The sequence below is a fragment of the Fukomys damarensis genome, unplaced genomic scaffold (genome assembly GCF_012274545.1).
Source record: "Fukomys damarensis isolate Sample0158 unplaced genomic scaffold, DMR_v1.0_HiC HiC_scaffold_26, whole genome shotgun sequence".
Classification (NCBI taxonomy): Eukaryota; Metazoa; Chordata; class Mammalia; order Rodentia; family Bathyergidae; genus Fukomys; species Fukomys damarensis.
In genome coordinates this window covers 20,982,613-21,002,013 of record NW_022900938.1, presented here as the reverse complement: position 1 = coordinate 21,002,013, position 19,401 = coordinate 20,982,613, and the positions used below count along the sequence as shown (strand labels likewise).

The window sequence follows — 19,401 nt, the reverse complement described above, 5'->3', positions numbered from 1 at the left end:
TTCAGAGTCCAGTTTGCTTCAGGTTAGGAATGAATGAATGGTGGATAAAGAACTGGGGATAGCAAGTACAGACCACTTTTTTGTTTTCTTTTTTTCTTTTTGGTACCAGGGATTGAAGTCGGACCTTGTGCTTGCAAGGCAGGCAGCAGCACCACTGAGCCAAATCCCCAGCCCTAGACCACTTTTTTAAAAGAAGGCTATCTGTAAAGAAGGCGAAAGGGCTGAAACTAGCAGGAGTCACAGAGTAAGTCTGAGGTTTCTCTTCTAGGATGGGAGATCCATCTTATTTTATTAAGTTAGACACCATCAGTAGGGAGGAAAAAGGAAGGCAAAGGAACCTGGAGCTGGTAGGTGGCAGGACATCCTGAGGTGGGATTCCAGGGCTCAGATGGGAGCTCCAACAGAAGAGCACACCTCTCCTTTCCTAACAGGAGGGGTGGTGCGACGATGGATCCAGGGTGAGGTTGTCTAATTATGAATCATTTAGGAAAGGATTCTCAGTTAATCCAAAAGCTACTTAAATAAAATACATATATTTTATCTCATTACAGGTACAAAACAGGGTTTTATGCATTAATGCAAATCCTTCCCTTCCCAGTATGTCCAGCCTGGATTTGAAATCTAACTCTGCTACTGTCTTAGTCTATTTTCTGTTGCTGCAATAGGCTACTTGAGACTGGATAATTTATAAAGGAAAGATGTTTATTTTGGCTCAGAATTCTGCAGGTGGGGAAGGCCAGGATCTGCTGACTGCCTTTGGAGGGGTGGCTTGTGCTGCTCGAACTCATGGTGCAAAGCCCAAGGAAGCAGGGGAGGGTAGGAGAGACAAAAATGCAATGGATAGACTTGCTAATTCAAGTGTGTCATCTTTTTCCTACTGGGTCCAAGTGATCCAGGCAGTAGGCTAATTTCCAGGCTACGAGAGAAACATCCACAGGCTAGTCATTACTTGGGCCTTTGTATTCCTCTCAAAATCTTGGTGACATTTTGATCTGAACACAAATTTCAGGATCTGGATGAGCTCAAAACCTTCCCACTATGTCCACCCATGACATAGCCCTGCTTCTCCTTCTGCTTTAGAGTCAAGGTTTTCTTGGTTCCCCTGTGGGTCAGCTCCATCCCTTCTCCTCTGTCCTAAGAATTTTGAACACTTCAACATTTTCTGATGCTCCGAGACTCAGCTGAACAGTGTGAGTGACACAGGGCAGGGACCCTATAGCATCCCACCCAGCCTACCGCCATATTCACTGCCTCTACAAACCTGTTCCTCTGCCCAGTGGAACATTCTCCGTCCATTCTGTCATCTCACGTCACCCAGCTCCGCAGTACCACGTTCCCACGGTCTGTGACTGTCCACCCATGACAGCTCAGCCCCAGTCCGCCAGTCCCCTCTTCTGGGGGACTCCATGAGACAAAACTGCCTCAGACCGTGAGCCTTGGGGAAAATGAACAGAATTAGTAAAGCTGTAGAATCGCCTAATGTACTCGGCATGTGTACTAACTCCTTACCTAATTGAAATTATATGCCTAGGTCCTGCGGGCAGAAGCTGGAGGAGCGGACAGTTTGGGAGGAGTTAGCAAGAAACAAATCAGCGGCCTCTGAGCACTGATGATTTACCACCGGGACTTCCTTGATGAGGCTGCAAGTCTTGTGGAGCTTCTCCTCCCATGTACCCCACTGCTGCTTTGCATAAAAGCTCTTCCGAATCACTGAGTAAATACTAACACTAACAGAGCCTCTAGAAAAATGACCAAAGAACAAAATCTGGCCACGGAAGGAGCCCTAGCCTAGGGGTTGTGGGTCTTCAACTTGGGCGCTTTTCTCTTGGAGCAGGAGGTGGGCTAGTGGTGAGGTCTGGACCTGCTGTCTTTGGACAGGTGACCAGAGAATGCAGACCTGACCACACAGGCATGGCCAACTCTCACCTCTGATTATTGAGTCCAAATTGAAGTGGGGAGGTGTGGGAGTGAAAGCCACAAAGCCCCCATAAGCATCCCTGGCCCCTCAGTTGCTGCTGCTGGTCTGTGTTCTCAGCCTGTGGCTGCCCTCCCTATACCACCTTTGCCCCAGGTACAAAGAGACACAGCTGAGACCAGTAGCAATATTTAAAAAGGCCCAGTGAGACTTTTCTGAAGGCCCTGGAATAATGGGGGACAAAGAAAAAGCAAAAACTAAGAATGATTCGAATCTTCATCAATGAGCAATACTCCCACAACAACAATAACAACAGAAACCAATAACAAGAAAACCCTTACCTCTGCAAAAGCTCAGACCTTCCCAAGCCTCCTAACCTGTAGCCCGTGCTCATCCTCGGCTCACAAGTGACTCACCAGGCGCCTCCACAGCTCAAGCCCCAGCCTAGCCATCCTCACGCCTCTGTCACTCATTCCAGCTCCAGACCTTTTCCTGGGTGCTGGCTGCACTGTTCCCAAGAGGACTGGTGGTGGGAGGAGTCAGCTCTTTCAAGGGGAAATCCAGTCCCCTCTCCAAGGCTCTCAAGACTCGTAGGGATCCTCATCCAGTAATTATTATTTCTCAGAATCTGGGTTGCTCTAATATAAGAGAAGTCTTGCAACACCAAAGGCTGAATTGAAATCGTGCCATGTGACAAGATAAGTCTGTTTCTTTTTCAGTCACACGAAGAATTTAGAAGCTTGAGGATCCAATTTGCCCATGTTTCACTTTGTTACAAGATGTTATGGTATGACGTACACAAAAGGCTTATTTATATTTTCATAGATTTTACCACTTTTTGTCTCATTTAATACTTTAGGCTTCAGACTGTAGCTACTTTGTCTGATGTTAATGTCGCTCTACTCTGTTTTATAGTTTGCATTTCCCAAGGATATCTTTTTCATCTATTTCAACTGTCTTTTTGTTTTGCATGTCTCTCTTGTACAAAGATATGGTTTGATGTTGCTTTTTTATCCAACTATATCTTTATTATGCTCTAGTGTTGTTTCCTCCTTTCATTTAATTTCATGATTTCCACTATTATTTTTCCCCTCTGCACTGCCTTAAATTTTCAACCATTTAAATCAGAATTTAAATTCAGGACACCGAGGTGGCCATGACAGCACAACTAAAGACATTCAGGAAAGAGAACTTCAGAACTACTTCAGCAACATGTTGAGGTAAATGGCCAACATGATGAGATAAATGTGTTCAAAGTGTGTGTGTGTGTGTGTATGTGTGTATTTTGAGATTAATGACATACCTTTTACAAAAATAAAGTTTTTCAATTAAACATTATTGTATTTGTATTTGTGCATCCCACCTGGTACAGTTGTGCCATTTAAAACTACTGTCTCTCAGATGCATTTTCTCCTCTACATTCTGGTTTTTGATTCTAGGATTAAAGCTACAAACATTTCTATCATCAGCTGACGTTGTCACATGTTCTGCCAACAGGGGTACTGGAAGAGAACTGGACCACACAAGAGAAGGGAATGCCTCTTCCATACTTGTGGCTTTACCTTGGGGTCTTAGGCTCCAGCAGCATCAGTTGGTTCCAGTCTCCGACTGCTTTTGGAACTCGCAGAACTGGCCCCGTTGCCCCCTCTTCGAAGTCTGAGACCAAGTCACCGCTCTGTAGGACACTTCCTTTGAGTTCCAGGTTCCATCACCTTCGCGCTTCTCTCTGTCCCCCAGCCCTAGAACTGGTAGCGCCTCCCTGCGGTTCTTTCCTCAGTTTTACTTCAGTGTTCCTGCTTGGAGTTTTCAGTCTTTGCACATCTATTAGCCTCGTTCCCACCAGGTGTAGTGGCACACCCCTGTAATTCTGGCTACGCAGGAGGCTCAGGCAGCAGAATGGCAAGTTTGGGGCCAGTCTAGGTAAGTTAGTGAAATCTTGTCTCTAAATGAAAAGCATGTGCTAGGAATGTAGCTGTTTCACAGTACTTGCTCAGCATGTACAAGGCCCTGGGTTCAATTCCCAGTACTACAAAAAAGAGAGAAAAGAGACAGAGAGAGAGAGAGAGAGAGAGAAAAAAAAAAAAAGAACAAAATTTCCCATGTTACCGTCTCTTTGTTAAGTATGGCATGATTTTTGTCCTCCTTTGTGGATCCTACCTGAAGCTGGTAACCAAGTACCATTAAAAACTCTGTTATTTAAAGGAGAATGAACACCGGGGACACCTATCACGTCTCAGGACAGAGTGGGATTTTTAGTACAATTTTAGCCTTCCCCTATGCCACACCATCCCTTCAAGTTTTGTTTGCAGCATTTTTGAGTTTTTGTTCCAGAATTTTATACTTTCTGCTCACCTCATTTTAAGTCTTCTTTGAACAGTTCCACTTAAACTCATAAATATTGTACTGTAACAATAAGATTCAACTATACAGTTTACTTGTTTTAAATTTTCCAACTTTTCTGCAATAATGTATCTTCCTGTTTCATAAGGTTATTTATTCTAATTGTTTTTCCCGGATTTTTGTTTGTTTTTACAAAAGACGTATGTGTAATACCCATATGGGTATTAAAAGTGTGTCTTGCAGTGCATGGGTATATGTTCACTGGTGCCATATGACTTAGAATTAAAACATTCCACTGACAAAAACTAGTGGGCAGGGCACAGGGCCTTGAACTATGTATCAGAAGGGAAGCCCCTGGCTGCCCTGCCGGTGTAGAGGGAGTGTGGAAGGTGGAGGGTATGGATACACCAGTGGGTGTGTTAGTTTTCTCTCTTCCCTGAGGCAAAATACCTGGCACCAAAAGTTAAAGGGGAGGGCTGAGGATTTAGCTCAGTTGCGCCATGCCTGCCTGGCAAGCACACAGTCCTTAGTTCCATTCCCAGTACCAAAAGAATTAAAAAATGAATGAATGAATGAATGAATAAATAAATAAATAAATAAAAGGGAAAAGATGTTTTTGGCTTATGGTTCGTAGAGGTTTCAGTCCATAATTGGGTGGTTCCAAGGCAGAGATGGCAAACAGACATTGCAGAGGAGAAACAACATGGTGCGCACAAGGTAGCAAAGGAAACAAGAGAGTGTAACAGCTCTCTCTGCCCTTTTTATCTTGTTTAGATAACCAGGGATTAGGGCGGTGCCAAAGCACTCACTCAGGTGCAGTGGTTTAGTAATCACATGCCCTTAATCCCAGCAGCACACATTTCAGATTCAACTATCTCTGACCGAATGAAGTTGGGGGACAGCCAGACTCAAACCTAACAGTGGGGCTTCCTGGGTGAAGAGCATCGCTGAGATTTAGAGAAAGAGGAAAAAACCCTCCAGTAGAGCAGCACCTGGTAGCAACCTGTTTTACTCAGCTAACTTAGACCTGGTATTTGGGCTTCTTGCTCAGAGTTGAGGAAATGAACCCCCTCCAGAGCTTTTGGATTTTCATCTCCTCAGTAACTTTTATACTAACATATAAGAGATTACTTGACTGGCATGGAGTTCTAGAGTCAGAACACTATAAATTTTACTCTTAGATGCTCACTAGGGTGTCTTGTATCTTTGAGGATTATGTGAGGTCAATGTGAAGCCCTGTTCCACATTTTGCACAGGTTCAAGAGTGCTTCCCAAGATTTCTTTTCATCCCAGAGGTTTGGGTAAGAAGTTTGGCTTGCCTCTCCAGCTGCCTGTGTTCAAATTCTACCTCTGCTGCTTGGATAACCTTAATTGGTTTGCAAAATCTAAACTCCCATTGCCTCATCTGTGAAAGAACAAATAGTATCTCAACTGTATTCTGCTGAGCAAATCTTTTGAGCTCTTCTTTTGGGTTCCCTTGTGGCTGGGTCAAGCTATATGACTAATTCTTAGTTGTATTTTAGGAATGACATTTGTGGTCACTAACTAGGCTAGAGTACTGAATGGCTGGTCTGAAATCTTCAACACGTTTTTCTCTCTCCCTCTCCTACCATTTGGGATGATGACAAAGTTTAAGATGACAAGAACTGGCCAGTTTACATGCAGATATGAAAGGGCATAAGAAGCATCCTAAAATTTGAGACCTTATAGGTAGGCCTGCTCTAAAATTTGTGAGGTCTGGGGTCAGAATATAAAAGGAGACCTACATACCCAGTGACTAAATACTTAAAAGTCACAAACCACACTGTGTCTGTCAGCCTTTTGTTGCTGTGACAAAATACCTGAGATAAACAACTTGAAGTAAAGGTTTTAGTCCATGGTCTCTTGCCTGCATTGCTTCTGGGTCTGTGGTAAGGCAGAGAATCATGACAGGCAGCCTAATCAGAGCAAACCAGCTTATCTTACAGTGGACAGGAGGAAGAGAAAGAGAGACAGAAGCCAGGAGTCAGGAACAAAATGGACCCTTGAAAGGACTTCCCAGTAATCTACTTCCTCCATCAAGACTCCACCTTATAAAATTCCTGCCACCTCCCAGTAGTGCAATCAGTTGAGGACCAAGCTTTTATTTTATTCTATTCTTTAGGACCAAGCTTTTTATTTTATTTATTTATTTTTTGGTACTAGGGATTGAACTCGGGTCCTTGAGCTTGGGAGGCAGGCAGTGAAAACACTGAGATAAATCCCTGGCCCTTCGACCAAGCTTTTTAACATATGAGTTTTGGGGGAACATTTATGACCCAAACCACAACAAAAACTATTAAATAAAGTACATTCTACTCTTTCACCTTGGCAAATGCATTTATATAATGACAAAATTAAAAAGCCATATAAAACTATTGTTAATGATTGAGAATTAGAGAACTATCAAAGACGACAATATTTAATATTTATAATATATACTTTGGCTGTTCTTTGATGGGTTAACAACTTTCTTACATGAATGAAAAATTAAGATAAAATTTATGACATGAATATATATTCATTTCAGTAAGGTCACTATGCTAAAAATGATTATGTAAACTTGTTTTCTTCACAGTAATGATAAAACAATGTAGTCAAAATATGTAAATTTAAATATATTTTTATCAAAATGTAAATTAAAGTAAATTTAAAAATCCAAATGTTAAAATTATTTTTTAAACGTTTTCCTCATGATGTAAGAGTATCTATGAGAAGGTAAAATAAAAATTTAATTAATGAGCTTGTATAAGGATCGTTTAAGAGGGGCTGGGGATTTAGCTCAGTGGTGCTGCCACCTGCCTCACAAGTACAAGGTCCTGAGTTCAATCCCCAGTACCAAAAAAAATATTAATAAACAAATAATTTTAATATCTTGAATTATACTTATTTTTTATAGTTAATGTCCATTTAGTTGCCAATATACATGCATCTAGAACTGATAAATCCAAACTCTGGTGTAATACAAATTGTTAATATTGCAAGATTTGTCTTAGATACCATATGCATCTTTTGACAATAATACAAATCGGAACAGGAAAAGAAGAAAATGGGCATTTTGACTTTGCTGGGAAATGATACTTTGTTGTGCAAAGATCTCCCACATTTACGCTGACAAGTTCATGTGTCTTTTTTCTTATGTGAACACTTCCACCACTTAAGTATCTCCTGACTACACAAGCGTTCATCTCTGACATCAGCAGTAACACAGCCCACAGGATCTTCAGGGCTACCAGTAGAATCACTTTTTCTGATAGTATATGCATAAGAGATGTAGAGAAGTGTTTCTCTTGAGTGTTAATAGTCTGTTGATATTTTGTGTTACAAGTTGTGCTGTACAAACGCTGAACATCAGACCCCTAGTGACAGAGGGAGCCTCTGAAGTGTGGGGCCCAGGGTAGCAGCCTCTTTTCCAGGGCTGAGGATACTAGAGAAGTAGGGTTGGAGAATCATCTGCTACTAAACTGTCAACAATAAGAGACATTGTATCAGTCAGCTGTCATTGTGGCAGTTTACCTGTGGTAATCAACTTAAAAAGAGGAATACAGTTGGTATGGCTCACATTTTCAGAGGTTTCAGTTCATGGTCAGTTGGTCCTGCTGCTTTCGGACAGGACCATGGTGAGGCAGTTCATCGTGGTGGCAGCATGCAAAAGAACAAACCTTCCACTTCATGGCTGGAACACGAAAGAGAGATGGGAAGGGGTCCCAACATTTCCTCTCCAAGGGCAGAGATGACCTAACTTTCTCCTACCAGGCTCCAACGCTTACAGGTTCCACCATCTCCCAGTAGTGCCTCAGGCTGAAGCCCAAGTGTTTAACACACAGGTCTTTGGGGGACGTTCTGGATCTGAACCATAGCAGATATTAAGATCTGAATGCCGAAAGCCAAACAAGATTAAATTCCGCAGCAAAGAATTAAATTTGTAAAAATGATCAAGATGCAATTTGTATGTGTAACAATTCCCCAAGATTAATTATATATTGCAAATGTATCCTATTAATATAATTTTAAAAATGCAATAAATAAAAATGAAAAAAAGTTGTCTTTTCTAATCTGATTATTTCAAGCTGCTATTGATAGAGAGGTCTAGTAGTGAGATACTAACTTAGTAAACCAGACTTGATAAATTAGGAACAAACACTGGGGCATATCCTTTTGTAGCAGTGGCCAAGGGAGGGAATGAATATGGAAGAACTGCTGGAGGCCACACACACAAAATAATTCCACCAATAAATGGAATCAGGTCTGATCAAGGAAATCCCCCACAACTTCCAGAAAAGAGACCTCTACACTCACAATGCCTCACATTTGATTTCATACTTGCTGTTGACCAGTGACACCATCAGTCCTTATTGTATTGCAGATGTGTTAGCTTTTGTTACTGTGACTCAATACCTGAGAAAAACAACGGAGTAGAGGTTTGTTTCAGCTCATCGTTTCAGAGGTTTCAGTCCATGGTCACTTGGTTCTGTTGCTTTTAGGAGTGTGGTAAGGCAGAAACATGGTGGAGGAAAGGTACTCAGCTTCTGGCATCTAGGAAGCAGAGAGAGAGAGAGAGAGAGACAGCAAGAGCCCAAAAGGAAAGCATTGGGGAGCAGATATAGTAATCCTATGGTTAACTTCCTTCAGCGGGGCACCACCTGTGGTTTCTGACCCAATAATGCCATCAAATTGTGACGAATCCATTGATGATGAGCCTTCATGAGTCAATCACTTCCTAAAAGCCCAACAGCATCCAAGCCTTCAATATAATGATACTTTTGAGGAGACATATTGGATTCCAATCACAATTGTACTTATCCTGACCTCAATGTGCAATAGTATTGTGGGAGAATAATATAGTAGGGTTTTAAAGAGAGATTAATGTTCTTTTCTGAGGAGTAAGTTATTGCTCTTGTGGGACTGGGTCAGTTACTGCAAGAGCAGGTTCTCATAAAGCAAGACTGGCACGTCCTTTGGGTCTCTTTGCATGTACCAGCTTCTGCTTTTGCACCACTTTGTGATGCAGACAAGAGGCTGCCACAATATGCCAGGGCCATGCTGTTTGGACCTAACAGCCACCATGATCATGAACCAAATAAACTTTTCTTTCCCATTACATAGCCTCAGATATCCTGTTACAGCAACACAAAATGGATCTACGTATGAAGTAACTTGATGGAACTTTGGTCTTTTTTTACAACCTGAGGTTATCCAATATAGGAAGAAAGTGTGCTCCATTTATTTGGTGGCCAGAAAGGGAGACTGTTGTAGTTAAGAACTCCTCCCACCAGAGACCATTCTCTTTATATATATAGAGAGATTGCTGTCAGTGCCCACAGCAGGAGTGTAGTCTTACTGGGTTAGGTTTGCTGGCTCAGGCTTTAGAATAGGAGTCCATTAACAGCCTTTCACTTGCAACCTTGACTCTTTCCCTCATCTGACTGTAAGGTACATTAAAAATCTAGTACATAAAATATATATACAGTGAACCCTCAAGTAACAACCGGCCTCACAAACAACTTGGGTTACAACCAGAATTTGTTTTAACTTACCACCAAAGTCTTGAGTTACAACCCAAGAGTCAGTCTTTCCTCTGTGGGTTAATTGAGAAATCCTGGGCCAGTGCCTCACTAAGGACACTGAGATCTACCTGGAGAAAGTGTGGCCTAAAATTATGTAGGAGAGAGATCTCGAAAGCTGTGCAGAGGAGCCTGGGCATTCAGTTGACCCTGTCACTGTAGCAGAGTCCGCGGGCTTGCAGGTACACAGTGGTGATGTTCAGGAACTGGCGGAGAAACACTCAGAGGAGCTGTCCACAGAGAAACTTCAGCAACTCCTGGCTGAGCATCAGAGAATGGCAGCCGAGGAGCTTTCTGAAGAGGAGGGGGAGCATCAACAGGCAGGGCAGCAAAGCTCTTCTTCTGAAAGAGAGGAAAGCCTGAAAAAATGGGCACAGCTACAGACGTTAGTAGAGAAGACACACCCAGGCAGAGACAAAGCCAACCACTGCATTTCCTTAATGACAATGTTCTGTCGTAGTACAGAACAGTGTGACAGAAAAGAGAAAACAGACAGCCATAGACCTGCTTTTACTTCTGAAAAGACCGAGACCTAGTGAGACAGAAGCAGGTCCTAGGGGACTACATCGTCTCCCAAGGAAAGGACACCAGAGAGCCAGATTCCTGATGTTCTCCTGGAAGGGGACTCTCCTCCTGAACAGTCACCACCTTCCATTTCATCTCCCTTCCTGCAAGCCGAAGATGTCAACTTGAATGGTGAGTACACTATGAAATTGTTGTTTCTGGTAAACGAGGCACACTTTATAACTTTGTTGGACACACTAGGAAAATTATTGGTGTTTCTGGTAAATGAAGCACATTATACAACGCTTTTTTACTGTGAAAAGGTTAGTTAAGGAGTGCTTTGGGAGGTTGGGAAGGCATTATGGGTATTTCCACTGTTTCTTATGGGGAAAAGTCTTGACTTAAAAAATAACTTGAGTTACAACCAGCCCCCCATGAATACACTGAGCTCAAAAGTCAAATTCCACTGTACATATGCCAAACACGCTCACAAAATACCTACAGAATGCTGTTATCAAAGCAAGTCATTTTAAAACAAGTTCTTTGTTTATTGTTTTTTGGGTTGGTTTTTTGTTTGTTTGTTTATTTGAGACTGACCTGGAACTCACTATGTAGCCCAGGCTGGTCTCAAACTCACAGCGATCCTCCTGCCTCAGCCTCCCAAGTACTGGGATTACAGGCATGTGCCACCATGCCCAGCTCAGAAGAAATAATTTTTAAGTCTGACATTTTTAAGTGCAGGTCTCTCCAGTTGTCAGTACTATAGATTGAGACTTGAGTGTACACAGCAGCAGAGTATTAAGATCTTGGAAAGCTAGGATTCTTCTGAAGAAAAAAACTAAACTAAATGTAAAATAAAGGCCTTTCTAAAGAACTAAATAAATATTTCAACCATTTAGGTAAAAAAATTACACAGATTACCTAAATTGCCATAGGAAAAGTGCAATCATTAAAAATATTCCCAAATTAAAGAGCTTTTAATAAAAAACCATGTAATATTGAAACATACAATAAAAGAAAAAGCATGCATAGTTTTATTTCGCTGTAGCAGTCTAAATGTAAAAGGTTAATATAAATAGCAAATCTGTCTCAGCAACCAAGCTGGAAGGGTTCTCTGAATAATAGGACAGGGGCTTATATTTTTCTTCCTCAAATGTTCAGGAAAGTTCTTCCAGTATCTTCTGAGGAAAGTATATTTACATTTCCATTGCCTTCTCACTGGTACACCCTTATAATCATTGTTCCTTTGCTTGTTTCACATTAGATTTTACCCTTAAGGCATTCCTCTAGGCAGGATTTTTAAAATAAAATAATTGCCATTGCTTTATCTAAGGTGTTTGGGAAAGTTTGTCTGATTCTAAATCTCATTCTTAGTTATGTCAAGTAAGAGTTGGCTTATTTTATTCACTAAATTTTGTAGCAAGTTTTTCTTTCTGTGAAAGTACATGAAGGAAAATATTCCCCCAGACCTTCTTTCAAAATTATTTTTGCTTAATTATTTTCCCTTTTTATTGAGTTTATTGGTACATTTTAGGTATACAGTACAGTTACATTCATTACTGGGATCTTGTAGGATCTTGTATTTACATGACAGGTCTTGGTTCTCATTTTTTTCCCCTTGTCCCTGCCCTCCCTTCACCCCCACTTTCCCTCCCCATTTATGAACACTTTATTTCCATTTTATCCTTTTCTCATAGTTTTTTCTTTTCCCTTATTCCCTTTCTCCTACCCTTGCCACTTTCCCTACACCTTTAGCCCTTTTCTTCCTATTTCACATTGTTAATTATCCCATTAGGATCTTGTGTACTGTTATAGTTTTTCACACCAGAGAAACTATTCGGTATTTACATGTGTGACTTACTTATTTCACTTCGGAGTATATCCTCAATATGTATCTATCCATTTTTATTTTTGCTTAATTTTTAAGAAGCATGTAATTAAGCTGTTTTTCAAAAAAGTGTGACACGGGCCAGGGTAGCTCAGTGGCTCCGCCACTTTCCTTGCAAGCACAAGGACCTGAGTTCAATCCCCAGTACCAAAAAAAAAAAACAAAACAACAACAACAACAAAAAGTGTGAAAAATTAGACAAGACTTTTTAGTATAATGTGTTTAGTAGAATTCAAGATAGTGTTATCTGTTATGAGTTTCTCACAATAGAAACACAGATTATATGACGTTTATGAGGAAATAAAAAAAATTGTCAGTGCTCTTCTGCAATACACTTTACATTATCCATTAATACTGTATTATCTTTTCTGTGATTTCTTATTTTCACCAATAATTTTAAACATGTGAGTAGTTCCTGTCCATTTCTGGGAGGTGTGCCTGTTAAAATTCATCAGTATAGGGTCCTAATTAATAACACCAAATAAAATGAGTTATGTCATATAACAGTATAATTAATGTGAGCATTTACATTTTTTCAACATACAGTAGACCCTTGAGTTAGTCACTACTGGTCTGACATACAAACAGCTTGGGTTACAACCGGCATTTTAGTTTTAACTTAAAACCAAAGTCATAAGTTATGAACCAAATGCCAGCATGCTTCCACATGCTGTTAGATTTAACCCTTGAAGGGTTCTGGAACATTACAGCACCCTTTTCTGTGTGGGATTAATTGAGAAATTGTGGGCCAATATCTCTAAGGACACTAAGATCTGCCTGGAAGAAAGTGTGGTCTATAATTATATAGGAGAGACTTAAGGCTGTGTAAAGGAGTCTGACCAACTTGAATTACAACTATCTCTCGTGAACAAATTGAGTTCGTAAGTCAAGGGTCCAGTGTATAATTACTGGCTTCTCTCAAAACCCACATTTTTAGGAAACATATCTCCTATGTTTCCTCTTCATTTTTCAGCTCATGTGGTGGTTTCTTGGGTGACTTCCAGAGCCATGAGACAGTCTGCTGAATTATAAACCACCGTTATCAGCAGCAAGCAAAGCTCTTCAGATTTTTTTATGATGTTGAAGTCCAATTCATATAAAACTGGCTGCAGTTCTTTATGGACTAAAGCATATTTGTGACAAGACAGTGTTAAATAATATTTCCAAAGTAAGACATGCTCTCATTGTCATGTACATTAAGTGTCCTATTTATCTGTAGAAGGTTTATAAGTGTCTCAGTAGTGAGCTATTTTTGAAAATGACACTGATCAATAATTTAATAATTTGCATAAAGTAGGTTTGTATCCCTGCTATAACTGTCTAGAAGTACACAGGTATGTATAATTGAAAATCATAATTTATAAAGTTTAGCCTCTTGCTTCTAATTTTCTCCCAATAAATTTTTTTGCCAGAATTTTTAACACATAAAAAAATTGTCTTAGATTTTTCCATTTCTTTTACAGATGGAAGTACTTGTGTTAGTCTGCTAAATAACAGGCCATGGAAAAGAAAACTTTGGTCAGTAAATACCTATTGAGCATGTACTTTATGCTAAGGTATCAGGACTGCAGTATAAATAAAGACTACCATTTTTTCTGCAAGTAGGATCCATTTGGAAAGATGTACCTTATTTTCTGTACCTCTGACAGGAAAATAATCACAGCCTAACAACTATGAAAGAAGTTCTATAAACTTAGAAAGGTAGGCAATAAACCTAGATTTAGGCTTCACCTTAAATTATGGTTGGGATTTGGGTACAAAAACGTAAGAAGCAAAACTTTAGATTAACAATGTGTTATGGTTGTAGGACGGTGGCAAGACGGTATGTTAAGAGTGAGAAACGTTGCTTAGATAAGGCTTGATTATACAGAGCCTTGAAAAGCAACTTTGACTGGAAAGCATGTTTTGTTTTGTTTTTAACTTTCAGAAAAGAAACATGAAAACAGCATTTAAGAAAGAGACAACAGCATGAAGGCTGGCCCATAAGGAAAACAGCTGAAAGGTTGTTGCAGTAACTCTGGCATGAGTTGTTACCAAACTATCTTAGTTCATTTGGGTTGCTATAATGACAACAGATAGGGCGGCTTAAATAAAAGAAATTTTTTATCACAGTTCTGAAGGTTTGGAAGCCTTGAGAACATCAGGCTACCGGCATGGTTGGGTTCAAGTGATGCCTTTTTTCTTGATCGGTTTCTTCTTGTGGTCTTCTTGCTCTGTCCTCTCACATAGGTAACCACAGAGTACCTAAAGAACTTTTGCTGGGCATAGTGGCACACACCTGTAATCTCAACACTTGGGAGGCTGAGGCAGGAGGATCACTGGGATCAGCGTAGGGTCAGTCTCAACTACATAGTGAGACCCTGTCTCAAAAAAAAAATTTATAAACTGAGGGCAAACTGGGTGTGGTGGCACAGGCCTATAATCTCACCACTCTGTGAGGATGAGGCAGGAGGTTCGAAAGAGCCTCACAAGCACAAGGTCCTGAGTTTGATCCCCAGTACAAGAAAAAATATTTATCTATTTGTTTATCTGTTTACTTTTTTCTTTTTTAAGTTTTTTGAGACAAGATCTTGTTATGTAGCTCAAGCTGTCCTTGGATTTGCTTTGTAGCCCAGGCTGGCCTTGAACACATGGTAATCTTATTACCTCAGCCTCTCAAGTGCTAAGATTGTGGACAGGTGTCACTACTCCTAGCTAAGGATTTTAGAAGGAAGGAGGGCACAAGCGTTAAGTCCATGATACAGGATTCAGGAAGAAGGGCCACTATGGAGCAAAAGAAATAAGTATAAGGAATATTGTACAAGAAATATCAATTATACTGTAGACTGCTAAGGTAGATAAGCAGAGCTTAAGGACTAGATTGTCAGGCTTGACAGACTGAGAAAATGGTAGCATCACTTGTGTATAGAAAGGCTGAAACAGGAAGCCAGTTTGGAAATAAAGGATGATTTGTATCTCAAATTAAATGTAAATGTCTAGGAAACATAGGAAAATGTAGTAACAGCTTCTGTTGAGCATATATTGTTTAATAAAATGCTTGGGTTATCTCACTCCTTGTCACAACTCTGTGATAATGCTGTTATAGTAAGAGGATAATACAGATTTAGAAATTGATGAGATCCTGAATATGAATTATTTTTTCAAAGTTATTTGAAGGGCATGACTTAATGGGAGTCAGATGATTAAGACTTAAATTACAACAAATGATAAGACGATATGGAAGTCAAAGAAGAAACAGGAAAAAACCAAGATAGTCTAATTCTTTTCTGTTATAGTCTATATAATCTGCCTTGTCTAGATATTAATTTCGGATTCCTGAATGCTGTGAAGATAACATCCACCATTTTAGATAAGAAATCAGCCTCAAAAGTTTATAGTTGCCTGGCCAACCTCACACAATCAGTAAGGGGCAGGATCAGTATATACACATATCTCCTAATGCCAAATAAAAACGTTCTTTCCATTACAGATAAGAAGAGCAAAATTTAAAACAAAAGTACTTCACATATAACAAAAAGGTCAGGAGAGTTCCACATGCCCCTTTAGTCCCAGGTGCTACAGAGGCTTTTGGGAAGATCTAGCGTAGCTAGACTCTGTATATGTATGTACACATACATACATACATGTACATGGCTAGCTTAGGGTAACTCAGTGGTAGACTGCTTACTGCTTGCCTAGCATGCACATGATCCTCAATTCACTCCCTAGCACAACTAAAAAAGGGAGTGGGTGGTCTATGGGGTGAGATGATTTAATTGAACTGCCACTTAATTTGGCAATTTCATGTCATAAGGGAACAGTTCTTTTCCATGTAATGATTGAAACTAGAGACAACAACCTCTATAGGTGTGGACTTCTCATCTGAGGATACGAGAAAAATCTAGAAATCTTGGCCTTTCTGAATTTTGGAATGAGACCCCTACATTAAAATGCCATCCTAGAAAAATCTGTGCTCACAAAGATAAAAAATGAGAAAAACTTGTCTGTTTCTCCTTAAGTTTAAAGTTTAAGAAAAAAATTTTTGAAAAATAGGATGTCCCCACTGCCCTGTGCAATTGAGATTTCAATGTTAGGTGAAGTATGTTCCCATGGTCTGGGAATCCCTGGTGAAAAATTAATGTCTTTGGGGCACAAGTTCATAATCTACAAAGACCATTCCCCTCCTCCACGTCATGTTTAACTGTCTCACAGAACAATCTGTACCTACTGAAAATGGGCAGATGTTTTGGGAGGAGCAATATTATCCAGGAGCAACAAAGAATGGGAAGATTAGAAATCTAAGGACTCATAATAATAAAACAACTCTGAAGGAAAACAGAAAACTGTATATTGAAAGAATGAAAACCCCAAGAAAAATAAAATAGTGTTAGTCCATTTTATGCTGCTATAATGGAATGCCTAAGACTAGATAATTTATAACGAACAGAATTCACAGTTCTGGAGAATGGCAAGTCCAAGTGTATGGGGCTGACATGTGGCAAAGGCCTTGTTACAGCATGGTGGAAGGCATCACATGCTAAGAAAGCACCAGAGAACAAGAGGAGGCTGAACTCACTTTTATAGCAAACCTGCTCTCAGTAACCTATTTCCAGGATAAAGACAATAATACATTCATGAAGGTTCTGCCCTCATGAATGCACTGCCTCTAAGGGTTCCACCTCTCAGCAATGCTGCAGTGGGGATTGTTTCCAATACATAAACTTTGAGAAAAAAATTTACAGATGAAAAAAGAAAATGTAGTATTTACACACAATAGAATACTACTGTGCCATAAAAAAGGATAAGTTTGAGTCGTTTGTAAAAAAGTGAATGTACCTTGAGGCCATGATGTTAAATGAAATAAATCCAATACACAAGCTTAAATATTGCCTGGTTTCTCTTTTATGAGAAGCCCAAATTATAACTAAAGAGATAATAAAAGATAGATAACAGGAAATAGAACTTTCTCATATGAAAAAGGGATCAAGAGATGGAAAGGAGGTGAAAAAAAGAATTAAGATGTTTCATGTACGTGTACCCGCTCCACACAAGGAATGTAAAAATTATGTAGTGAAAACATGTACTAAAAAAATAAAAATAAATAAAATCACACACAAAAAAAGCCCAAACTTTGGAGCGCGCATTCAAACCAAAACAGGGTAGGATGATCAAAAGTTCCAGGCTGACCTGGGCAAGGACCTGAGCAGGACCCTGTCCAAAAGAGTGCTAGGCTATTGCTCAGCAGTAAGACACTCCTGGATTCAGTACTCATTACCCTGGGGGATTTGGGTAGAGGCCCCTGTGTGTGCAATAGCAACTCCAGAGCTGGTTGTAACTCAAGTTATTTTTTAAGTCAAGACTTTTCCCCATAAGAAACAGTGGAAATACCCATAATGCCTTCCCAACCTCCCAAAGCACTCCTTAACTAACCTTTTCACAGTAAAAAAGCATTGTATAATGTGCTTCATTTACCAGAAACACCAATAATTTTCCTAGTGTGTCCAACAAAGTTATAAAGTGTGCCTCGTTTACCAGAAACAACAATTTCATAGTGTACTCACCATTCAAGTTGACATCTTCGGCTTGCAGGAAGGGAGATGAAATGGAAGGTGGTGACTGTTCAGGAGGAGAGTCCCCTTCCAGGAGAACATCAGGAATCTGGCTCTCTGGTGTCCTTTCCTTGGGAGACGATGTAGTCCCCTAGGACCTGCTTCTGTCTCACTAGGTCTCGGTCTTTTCAGAAGTAAAAGCAGGTCTATGGCTGTCTGTTTTCTCTTTTCTGTCACACTGTTCTGTACTACGACAGAACATTGTCATTAAGGAAATGCAGTGGTTGGCTTTGTCTCTGCCTGGGTGTGTCTTCTCTACTAACGTCTGTAGCTGTGCCCATTTTTTCAGGCTTTCCTCTCTTTCAGAAGAAGAGCTTTGCTGCCCTGCCTGTTGATGCTCCCCCTCCTCTTCAGAAAGCTCCTCGGCTGCCATTCTCTGATGCTCAGCCAGGAGTTGCTGAAGTTTCTCTGTGGACAGCTCCTCTGAGTGTTTCTCCGCCAGTTCCTGAACATCACCACTGTGTACCTGCAAGCCCGCGGACTCTGCTACAGTGACAGGGTCAACTGAATGCCCAGGCTCCTCTGCACAGCTTTCGAGATCTCTCTCCTACATAATTTTAGGCCACACTTTCTCCAGGTAGATCTCAGTGTCCTTAGTGAGGCACTGGCCCAGGATTTCTCAATTAACCCACAGAGGAAAGACTGACTCTTGGGTTGTAACTCAAGACTTTGGTGGTAAGTTAAAACAAATTCTGGTTGTAACCCAAGTTGTTTGGGAGATCGGTTGTAATTTGAGGGTCCACTGTATATTTATCTAAGGTGAAGCCCAGGAGTAAATAAGATTTTCCTAATTCTATCCTATAGTCAGTGTCAAACTACACTTCATAGATAATAGAATTAGCAAAACTGCATTTAATAAGTATATGCCATAAGCAAAAGATATTTTTCCTGTCCTCTAGAATAAATAAAAGCAAACATGAATTTGATTTTTTCTGAGGAGGGTACTGGGGATTGAGCCCAGAGCTTTATGAATGCTAGGCAAGCACTGTACCACAGAGCAATAGCCCATCCTTTCCTTCAGACAGGGTCTCATCCAGTTTCCCAGGCTGGGGTCAAACTTGCAATCCTTTTTCATCAGCCCCTTGAAGAGCTGAGATTACAGGTGCACACCACTATGCCCAGCTTCTTTCATCTTTTAATATACTACCACCTGTTTGCCGAACATTATTTGTTAGAGAAATACAGACATACCTCAGTGGTACTGTGGATTCAGTTCCAGATCCATGCAATAAAGTGAGTCAGATGAATTTCTGGGGTTTTCCAGTCATATAAAAGTCATGCTTATATTATACGGTAGCCTATTAAGTGCAAAATACATTATCAAAATGCATTATTGCTAAAAAAACCGGTAATGATTATCTGAGCTTTCACCATATGCTGTTGCTAAGTGGCACTGCTAAGACTTACTCCAACAGATTGTCACAAATCTCCATTTGTAAAAAAAAAAGCATTATCTGGGCCAGGGATTTAGCTCTTGTTTCTGTTGCCTACTGCAAGCACAAGTTCCCAAGTTTGATCCTCAGTACCAAAAAAAAAAAAAAAAAAAAAAAAAAACATTATCTTAAAAAAAAAGGAAAAAGAGAT

At 40.2% G+C, this 19,401-nt stretch overlaps 1 long non-coding RNA gene across 1 annotated transcript; it reads right to left on the bottom strand.

The window, feature by feature from the left end:
• Window positions 1-265: 265 nt before the first annotated feature.
• Window positions 266-19,151, bottom strand: LOC104850205. The gene is made up of 5 exons (XR_002024803.2): window positions 19,009-19,151; window positions 8,672-8,809; window positions 7,836-7,949; window positions 3,478-3,941; window positions 266-1,435 (listed from the first exon to the last, which is right to left on the bottom strand). It is a non-coding gene; the product is annotated as an uncharacterized LOC104850205 (long non-coding RNA).
• Window positions 19,152-19,401: the final 250 nt, after the last annotated feature.